This window comes from Propithecus coquereli, unplaced genomic scaffold (genome assembly GCF_000956105.1).
Source record: "Propithecus coquereli isolate 6110/MARCELLA unplaced genomic scaffold, Pcoq_1.0 Scaffold419, whole genome shotgun sequence".
Lineage (NCBI taxonomy): Eukaryota > Metazoa > Chordata > Mammalia > Primates > Indriidae > Propithecus > Propithecus coquereli.
The window spans coordinates 486,880-497,441 of NW_012149941.1; positions in this window are offsets into that span (position 1 = coordinate 486,880).

Below are 10,562 nucleotides of genomic sequence, written 5' to 3' on the forward strand. Positions count from 1 at the left end.
ATGTATATACATATATCTGTATATATATATGTGTATATATATATAGAGAGAGAGAGAGAATGTGCACACAACAAAAGCAAATTTAGACAAATCATACTAATTAGACTATGTCAAAGCAAAAGTCTTCTGAACAGCAAAGCAAATAATCAACAAATTAAATAGGCAACCTATAGCAAGAGAGAAAATACTTGGCAAACACATATCTGATAGGAGATTAATATCTAAAATATATAAGGAATTCCTACAACTCAATAGCAAAAAAATATATATATATATGTGTGTGTGTGTGTGTGTGTGTGTGTGTGTGTGTATATTCTCTTTCACTGGCTTAATTAATTTGTTAATTGTGGCAACCACCACATTTTATCACTATTGGGGCTCATTCTCATGATAGATTACGCAAATAGTCTCCAATGCAAATCACCCCACAAAGGCAAGACGTTACTTAAAATTGTAAGCTTGAACACCAAAGGAAAAAGGAGTATTTAGTAGGGGATGCTGAGCATTAGTTACGATTGTGAATTGCTCAGAGGTCTCATGCAAGGGAAGCAGAAAACTGAGCACGATGACAGATATTCAGAACCAAGTATTTGTTTCTTCGTCATTTGTACCCGGTTATCAACTTACTGCCTTTCAGTTCCAAAATCACCCCTCCTTGTCTGCTGTGTGAAAATGAAGTTAGGTTTTTTTAAATAATTTTCATTTGCCGGGTGGAGTGATGTTACACTTTTTCAGTAGAGGGCGCTAAAGAGACACTTCGGCAGGAAGGGGTGGTTCTTCACGTGCATCAGGCTTCTGCAGCATACGTGGCTTCCCATGCCCAGTTCCTGTTGTGCAAGGGTCTTCTCCAGTGTCTGGCTTCCACAGCATGCATAGCTGCTCTAGCGTCCTGCAGCACAGGCAGCTTCCTGAGCAACAAGCTTTGAAGTGTATAGCTGTCAGTAGTACTTGGGAGCTTTATGGCAAAATGCCTCCATGGAGGCACCTCTCTGTGACAGCTTTTCCCAGCCCCATGCAGGGTTCATTTGCCTGCAAGTTCCAGAGGCAGATTTCTAGCAAGTTCCACTAGTGCAGAACCACAGCGACTTCTCTGCCATTCAATGAGTCACAGCCGTGGCCTCTCCAAAAAGGACTGAGTTTCAGCCTGGAGGTAGAGAGGGTCTCTTCCTGGGCCACTCTATCTCAGCCTAAGGGTAACGGCTGCTCCTTATGTCTGATAGTGCTATATTCTTTAGAGCTGTCTTTCTTCTTACTAGCCAATCTCTCATTACTCCAACCCCCTGTGGCAGTTACTTCTTTATAGCAAACTTTCCTTATTCAAGTTACTGTATTGTCCCTGACCGATACATGATTGCATATGCACAGCACACACAGACACACAAAACGTTTAAGAAATTAAAATGGGTAAAAACTGTTTAAAGGCCCTCCAGCCCCACTCCTCCCAAAAAAGCAAATTTTTGCTAGGCTAGAGATGATTATATTAACTTTTTTATTCTCATAATATCCCTGTAAGATACCTATTTTTATCCCCTTTTTACAGACACTGACATGTTGAGTAGTTAAATGACTTACCCAAGCTCCCAATTCCACACGGGATGTTTTATACAATTAGTAGCACCAAGACTGAAAGCTGCATCTTTCTAAAACTGGAGAAGTTATTTAACTAAGATTAAGGATTATTCTGATTTTTTTCCCCTTAACTTCTCTCTTAAAAGTCAGTAATCAATCCTAGGCTACCTGATTCAGAAACCTATGCTCTTAACTGCTGTAATATACACACGACCTTCACTCCCCAATACTTTATTGCTGTTTGGTGGAGCCTGTGGAGTGAAAATAACTTCCAATAGAGACATCAGGCTTGCCCTGGACTTCTGGGAAATAAGCCCTTCTTGAAGTTCTGCCCATGCCAGACTTTTCAGGTTGCTGCAGTGAGACCAGTGACTGAGGAAGGAAAGCTGATGTCAATCAAGCAACGTTTCTGTGTTCATGTGGATATCCAAAGTCCCAATGTGCAGCCAGAATTTTCAATACAGGCAACACTTAGCAGCAGCAAGACTGACAGCTGTGTCTCTCCAAAACTGGAGAAGATATTTACCTAAGATTAAGGATCATTCTAACTTTTTTCCCCCTAGCCTCTCTCTAAAAAAAAAAAAAAAGAAAAAAAAAAGAAAAAACCTACGAAGCATTTGTTGGAGAATTTTTAATGACTTATTAAATCCCAAATCATTATCAGAAAAAGACTTGCATCTGCAAAGGCTTAAACACTGTAATCTATTCTCCTCTGCCTAAAACTCACATTAACCTCCAAAAGAGTGGTGCCAACAGATAAACAGAGGAAAAGCCAAATAAACAAGAATGTTTTAAAGCAAAATCCTTCCTTGGAAAAATAGCTACATCTTTTTTTATTTCAGTTAAGTCCTGGCTTATAACTCTGCTTTGCTTGAATCAAAGAGTGAGGTGGGCTGCCAACAATGACTTTCAGTGCCCATTGGAGGAAGTCCAACCCCACAGGCCAGAACTCAAGTCCTTCTGAGATTGGCTTTGCCTTATCGGCATAGCTGCATCTTCTCCACACCCTGGGCTAAGATTTAGGCAGGACTCCCTGGAACAGATCCTCCGCTTATCAAAATATTGCGATACTTTTGCACTGGATAAATAGCTTCTTCCCCAAGACCTCCCCTACCCTCTCACCATCCAGCAACTAACGGGTTAAATGCTTGGCACAACCAGGAGACCTCTAGGACCTGTTCCAGGACTATCCCAGCATAAATTCTTCATTATCAGTATTTTAGTATCGCTCCAAAACTCTTGCTTCTTGTGTTGGCTTTGCCAGAGTCGTTGAGAAGCCCAACAGAGGAAAGGATGTTGCTGACACTGGCACCTGTTACTGACATTCCGGTGGACAAACGTGTGATACCCAAGTAGACCCCCAAGGCTGTGACCTCCCACCACCAACCTGCTCTCCCCTGGGGTTGGATCTCTAGTAGCTACTGGTGGTAACTGTAGCCTTTGGAGAACTTCAGCTGTAAGATAGTCTGGTTTCAACAAGGAAAAACGGAAAAGCAGGTAGGTTGGCAGGAAAATAATGACCAAGAACTGGGGGTTCTTCAGTCTAGTAGGTTTTCCAGCAACAGAAGAGAAAAGCTACAAACAACAGACAGAACCCAAGGGAGTGGTTTAGGTCAGTTGGCATCTGAGGCATGGGCCCCTAGGAATTTTACCTTCATTTAATGGGATGAGTTGTTAACACCTTCTAGATTCTCACTCATCATGCCCATTCATTTTATGCATAAAATGAATTCATAACAACATTCATATTATATTTAAAATGAGAACTATCACATACACAGAGTGAACCATGCTAAAGGCATATTAACTTATTTGAGTATTATAAACATCAATACCATTATCCCCATTTTACAGAGAAATGAACTGAGGCACAGAAATTCATGTCTACCTGGAATCACAGAATGTGACCTTCTTTGAAAATAGGGTCTTTGCAGGTGGCAATTAGTTGAGACAATTAGGGTAGGCCCTAAATCCAATGTCTGGTGTCTTTATAAGAAGAGGAAGGGACACACAGAGACACAGAGAGAAGCCATTTGAAGATGAAGACAGAGATCGAGGTGATGATGCAGCCCTAGGTCAAGGAATGTCAAGCACTGCCGGGAGCCACAGAAACTAGGAGAGAGACATGGGAACCAATTGCTCCCTCAGAGCCTCCAGAGAAAACAAACCCTGACAACACCTTTATTTCAGACTCTGGCCTCCTGAACTGTGAGGGAATAATTTCTGTTGTTTTGAGCCACCCAGATTGTATTTGTATGGCAGCCCTAGGAAACTAACACACTGCCCTTAACGCCTATGGTCTACCAGTGGTTCCCACCTTTTTTAGTGTGTCTGTTAGAATCACATGGAAGGATAGTTAAACACAGAGTACTGGGCCCCAACCCCAGAATCTCTGATTCAGTAGGTCTGAGGTGAGGACTGAGAATTTCTGCAGGACCACATTTTGAGAACCACTGGTCTATACTATCCATTTGAACACTTAATTGCATTTAATTTAGAACTTTATTACATCATATCTTACATCATGTTTATAATCCGCTCATAAATGCAAGGTCTGCCTTCCCAGCCATCCGATGAGTGCCACAAAATCTATGCTTTAACCTACTTTTGTTTATCCACAGGACAGAATGATGGCTGGCACGTTGCTAAATTGAATCATCCAAGGGTAATGGTTGAGAGTACCAACTTTATGCTCTTAAATCTCATTTCCTCATTTGTAAAATGGGCTTAGTGGTATTTAATAGGAATTTTTGTGATGATTGAATGAGATAACTTCAGTAAAATGCCTATTATGTTATCTGAATTATAGAATGCATGCAGTGAACGTTAAGTACCGTTATTTGGGGATGTTGTTTATTAATGCACAAAGCTGGCTACATCTAAGCAGAATTGTCTGAAACAAATGATATACCAAAACTGAAATCCAGAACTTGTCAGAAGTCTAAACTCAAGTGGTTATGGACTCCGTGCATACCACGCAGTCAGGGAGATTGCGGTAGCGGCTTCCTCTGCACACAGTCCTCCTCTGCTCCTCCACTGTCTGGATTGGCAATGCCTTGGCAAGGTGTTTATGCAGATTTATGCTTCAACAAGATTGCCTACATCTGTATGAAACTTTATTCACTCCACTGATGATATTAACAAGGACCCCAAGTTTTGAAAATAAAACAGATTGCTCAAATCATGAAAAGTCAGTCCAGTTGGAAAAGAAGAGGTAAAAAATAGAGTCAAAAGAAAGAGGCTGGAGTAGGGTCCCAAAGCCCCCCAAAGAGAGTGGGTCTCCTGAGGAGCGCCACAGGTGTTGAGCACTGCTTTGAGACCAGTGCTCCATCTTCTGAGGGTGGGGAGAAAACCCGTGAGTGTGCTGGCAACAAGTGAGAAAGGAAAAAAGAAAAGAATGAAAAGGCAAAAGGAGAGTTAGAGATGAGAAAAAGAGAAGACTCCCACCCATAATTGTGCATGTTTGCAACACTTGCCTACACAAAGTTAACCCACAGAGTGACCAAATGTCCAAACTTCCAGTGTCCACGGAATATGAAATATTCCTTCTCAATCACAAAATCATGTATCTTGTTCACCCCCCCTCCCCCCCATGCCCAAAGATGTAGTGTTCTGCTGCAAATAGCTCATTGGAGCAAATGAAGACCTTTCTGTCACTTTTTCATCAAGTGCCACTGGAAGTGTAGGAAAATTCTGTCACACATCCATAGTGGTGGAGGCAGATGGTAATGAAAAAAGCAAGTACAGACGAAAATCTCAAAGGCAACAGGCAACATGAAGTGAGGATGTGAGTAGTCTTCTGAATAAAAGTTCATATTCGTTTTCAGAGCCAGCTTCTGGCCATTAAACTAGGAAGATGATATTTAAAAAGGCCACATCAGGAAAGTTATGTACATGGTAGACGGGAAGGGAGTGGGGCCGGGGGTCTGCTTTGTTCAGTGTTTCCTTTAAAGTCAGCAATAAAAAGGAGAAACGTGTTTTCACGAACTTCAACCCTTGTCTTAGTCCCTTTGCTTTACTTACCCCGGACTGAGCTCTCTTGCCCCTTCCTCCGCACTAAGTGGAAGCAGACATTGAGTGAGCGCCCACTCTGCACCAGCCAGGGCCATGTGCTGGGGCTCAGCAGTGGCAAGGTCACACGTGGCCTCTGCCTCCATGAAGGCTGGATGGGAAGATGAACAAAAATCTTTAAATAGTAATTTAATGACACTGATGACATGTGCTGAGGAGGAAGGCGGGAAGAAAAATGGTAGGGCATGCTCACACAGCCTGACTCTCCCTAGACAGAGAAAAAACTGCTGAAAACTTCTCCAGCAACCGAGTCACAGTACTGATATAAACCCTACACCAACATGGCGTGTTATTTATGTCCTCATGAATTTAATTGACTGGTGACTTCAACCGGCTCAGTGCCTTTGTTTTCCAGTTGAGCGATTTTACAGACCGTTATGATCTCCACAACTTGCAAGGTAAGGTGACTAGCCTTTCCTTTAAATAGAGCCCCGGGGCTTCTCCATGACTTAGATATTGTTTTAGGAAATGCCTAAAGCGTGGAATTTTAAAACCAAAACCATAAAGGGAAAAGACTGCAAGAAGTAGATGAAGTCCTAGCTTCCAACTGTAACATGCTTAATCTACAAAAGAACGTGGTTCGATTAAAAAGAACATTGAGAGAATAAGCCTTATGTTTTATATAGATTGTAACGTCACTGTGTGACTTTGGTTTTCTCTCTGCCTTAGTTTTCACAGCAGTAACTTATTAACTTTATTCATATCTGGGTTGGAAATTATTATTATTGACTCCACAATAAAAACAATCTTCTCTATAAACGTTTCTTTTTGCCTTTGAAAGAGATATCCCATCTAACTCCTGTGGAATATCCAGCTACTTCGAAGGTAAGACCATTGGCATGTACAAGGAACCATCATTCACAAAAGGATCTATAAAATGGCCAATCCAAAACAGAGATACTAATTCCTACCCACAAATATTTAATCTGGTATAGCTCAACTTTATTCCTTACTCTCCAGTCAGTGAATCCATGAAATTTACTGCGTACCGACAAAAAAAACACCCTGTGAAAAAGTTTAAAATCAATAGAGACATGGTTCCTTCATTCATCCATGGCCTCTGTTAGGGTGTGAGCTAGTGCATATGGGTTTTGAGAAAGATTTCTCCAAACAAAGATTAGGAGAGAAAGAAGTTTACTTACTTTTTCCTAGGTGGGAAAAGGGCCAACACATACATGAAGGAGGTAGAAAATGTTGGCAGAGAGAACCAGGTATTCAGGCTTTTTATTTAGGGGGTGAAGAAGACTTATGGCTGTAGCCAAATTAACAAGGTACTGCTGCATCCCCTCCGTTCTTTCTTCTTTGCAGCGAGATGATAACAGAAGTGGCAGCAGGATGTCAAAGCTCAAGAGTTGGCTCCCTGGCCCTTCCTTGGAGATGGGATTATGGCAGATGTGACCCTGCCCTGGAGATATGGCTGAGGCCTGAAGGTGGCGCTCTGCGGTTCACTTGGGAACTTTTCAGTCTGTCAAAAAGCAGATTCTCAAAGCAATTTTGAAAGAGAGAGATTTACATCTCTTTTCCATCCGTTCAGCTCTTTTCAGAAATTGTGCAAAACAGAACTCCTGTGGGGTGTCTATTAGCCATAGACATCATAGGATTGATCTTTAACTGTTAACAGAAAATTGCAGGATTAGATATTTTTCTGTTAATTTTACAAGGCCGCCCCTTTTAGCCTCTGTCTTCTCAGATACAATTCAATGACCCTTAAGCTATAGAAATTATTTTTTTTCATTTTTTTTTTCTTTTCTTTTTCTTAGTTTGAATCTGGATTTCATAAGCTATAGAAATTAAAACAGAGCAAATGATTTAAATAAATCTAGGTGGGGTTGCACAGCTGGCACATAAAGGCACTCGATAAAGACTTAGTGAATGAGAAAAATGTAAATCAATCCCATCAAGCTTCAGTTAGTCTGAGCTCTGTAGCTTAACATTCTTTCTCCAGATCAAAATGGAAAATAGCCAGTGTAGCACGGAGAGAATGAAGGTAGAAACTATAATATAATCGCTTCTGGCACGCCACTGGCAGTAAAATTTAGGGAAGTTCTATTCAATGCATCAGTTTCCAAGATGGTTGTTACCCATCTACAAGGAGATGAGATTGGAGGAGGATGTAGACCAATGTACTGCTTCCTTCATCGAGAGAGTTTTGTCTCTCCGTTACCCCCATAAAAATGTCATCTGGCCTAAACATCTAACCTAATGATGTAGTTGATTCGCACACTAGCTCAAGCTCCTCATGTCATCAAGGATGGGTAATAATTTAGAGGCTTCAGCCTGTCCTAAGATTACATTTTGAGTAGAGCTTGTTTAAGGAATAAGAGCTCGAAATCTAGAGTCAGTGTGGCCTGGGTTTGAATCACAACTTCATTACCTCTGTCCATGCAACTTTGGAAAAATAACTCTCCCTGCCTCAGTCTACTTATTTGTAAAATCATAATAATAACACCCATTTCGGTGGGTCATTATGAGGATTAAATAAATGAGAAAGTGCCTAAAGAATTTAACATGGAGCCTGGTATGTGATCGACAATAGGAGAATGTTAATCAACTTTATAAGTTGGATCCTTAATATCCCCATTCTTCATATAATGTTAATGATAGAGAATAAAAAACTCAGAGGTAACAGTATCTCACCAATGCAAAATGAATTTTTTCTCTTTGTGGCTTTTCCTCCTCATTTGCTGGCAAATTAATAAACTTCTCTTTCCTTTTCCTCAAACCGCTTGCCCTTGTTCGGCCACGGGAAAAGTACCAAACTTTTGGTAACAGGATGACTAAACTGAAGGTCGGAATTACTAGGTCCTAGTCCTGACTTGAGGCATAATCCCCTGGACAATTCATTTCATTCCCTGAGCCACAACTTCCTCATCTTTCCAACTAAAAAAAAAGTAAAGGGAGGAATTAATGCTTCAACAACAATAGTAATATTGCCTTTGCTGCCTCCATCACAGTCACTGCATCAAATAAAACTGTGTCTATGAAGCATTTTATTAGCCACAGAACGTGCATACAAATGTAGGTGCTAAAGGAGGGGCCCCTGAGTACTTCAGCTGGCTGCCCTCCTGGTCCAGAGCCGCCTCCCGATTCTTCATCTACTTGCCGCATGGTGTCATCTTGGATGACTTGCGTAGCGACTCCCCTCTACATTCCTGAGCCAAACGGGGAAGAGCTGGGGAAGCAATTCCCAGGCTCTGTCACTGTCGATCAGCTCTCCCAGCTGCCTCTGGAAACCTACTCCATGAGTTAATTACCCATTGTGAAAAAGCCATTTATCCTCAAATCCCCAAGCACTGAGCCTTTCAGGTCGGTGCCCTCTAGTTTTTTGAACCTTGTTGCTTCTAATTGCTTGTGACATCCACCTTCTCTGCATGCCACAGAATATCCTCCCTTGCTTTCCTCTTCCCGGATTTCAGTACTTGTTCCCATTGGTATTAATTCTGGGGTTTTCTGGAATCGTTGTAGACTTCATAAACATTAAAGATGATCTTAAAATGTCAGCTGGTGAGATAGAAAAAGACAGACACACAGACAAACTGACAGAATCATCTGCAAAGATATTGACCTGAAATTGGCAACATTCACTGGATTGAGTAGCACTAACAGGATATTCAGATAAGGAGTAGGAACTAGGAAGGAGTCCCACCTTACAGGTACGACTTGGTAAAATTACCTGGCAATCTTTTTCCTTATCCCTCTTACTCTTTGCTGCATAGATCAACAGAGAAAAAACACATTGTGAGCTATAGGGGGAAACTAACTAGACCAGTGTCTTTTTTTAAGATGTAAAGTCTAATTCAGTAGGTATAGAGCAGGACCTGAGATTCTGAATTTTTAACTGACTCTCATGCAATACTGGTGTTGCTGGGTCCTAAGAAAACTATAAAAACAAGTGGCTAATAAAATGGCAATCTGTGAACAAGCAACAGGAAAAGAGGCAAACAGGCTGAAAGATAGACTGGTCTAAGAAAGAGGATTGTGCAGAAGCATTTATGTATTCATGCAAAAGATTCTTGCAGATTCCTATTTCTTTTTACAGCATATATGCTGTAAGCTATATTCTCTGAATATAAAGCAATGAAAAAGACAGAATTGCTTCCATCCCCATAAAGTTTGTGATCTGATACCAGACTCTGAGTTCAATTCATCAGTAAACAATAGGTGAGACAGGCAGGTTTACAAAGGCAAGCATTCTACATAGAGAACTCCCATATCAGAAAGGCCTCTCAGCAATGCCTCCAACATGAAACTCAAATGCCTGCACTTCTCTTCACCTCCAGTCTGCTGCCTGTGTCTCCATCAGCGGCTTCACCTGCACTGCCCCAGCCAGCCTTGTAACTATGCTCCAAGCTTCCTCTCTCCCCCCTGGCTTCCAGTGCATTCTCCTTCAACAGCTAACAGCCATGTTTTATAAATGTGCATTGTAATGCTGTGTCTGCCCAGGATGGAGAAAGAGAGAATGGATCTACCCTCCTGCTTGACACAAACAAAAAAAGATAAAATTTACGAAACAATGGTTTTGAAGACACTGAACATCAGGCAATGGAAGCAGTGATCCCTGAGAGACATAAAACAAATGAAGTAAGCCCTGTGATTCCCCCAGCTTACTGTCTTGGGACAGTTTCCACGCAGCAGCTCAGGGAAGGAAGGAGAACCCAGGGAGGGCCCATGTACTCCTCAGTTGAGACAGAGTAGAGTGTCTGGGGAGACCACAGCAGATGCAGTACACAGAGTACTGCGGAGGAGAGAGCCGCATAGACCAGCCTGGATTTATGCACAAAGTCCCCTTCGAGTATTCAGCAGAGCATTGATCACCAAACACATATCAAAAAACTAGCTGTGGCCAGGGGAAAAAAAAAATCCAAAAAAATGAGATATCAGTTCCCTCTGCTCATCACCTGGGAACTCAGACCCGCCCCAGG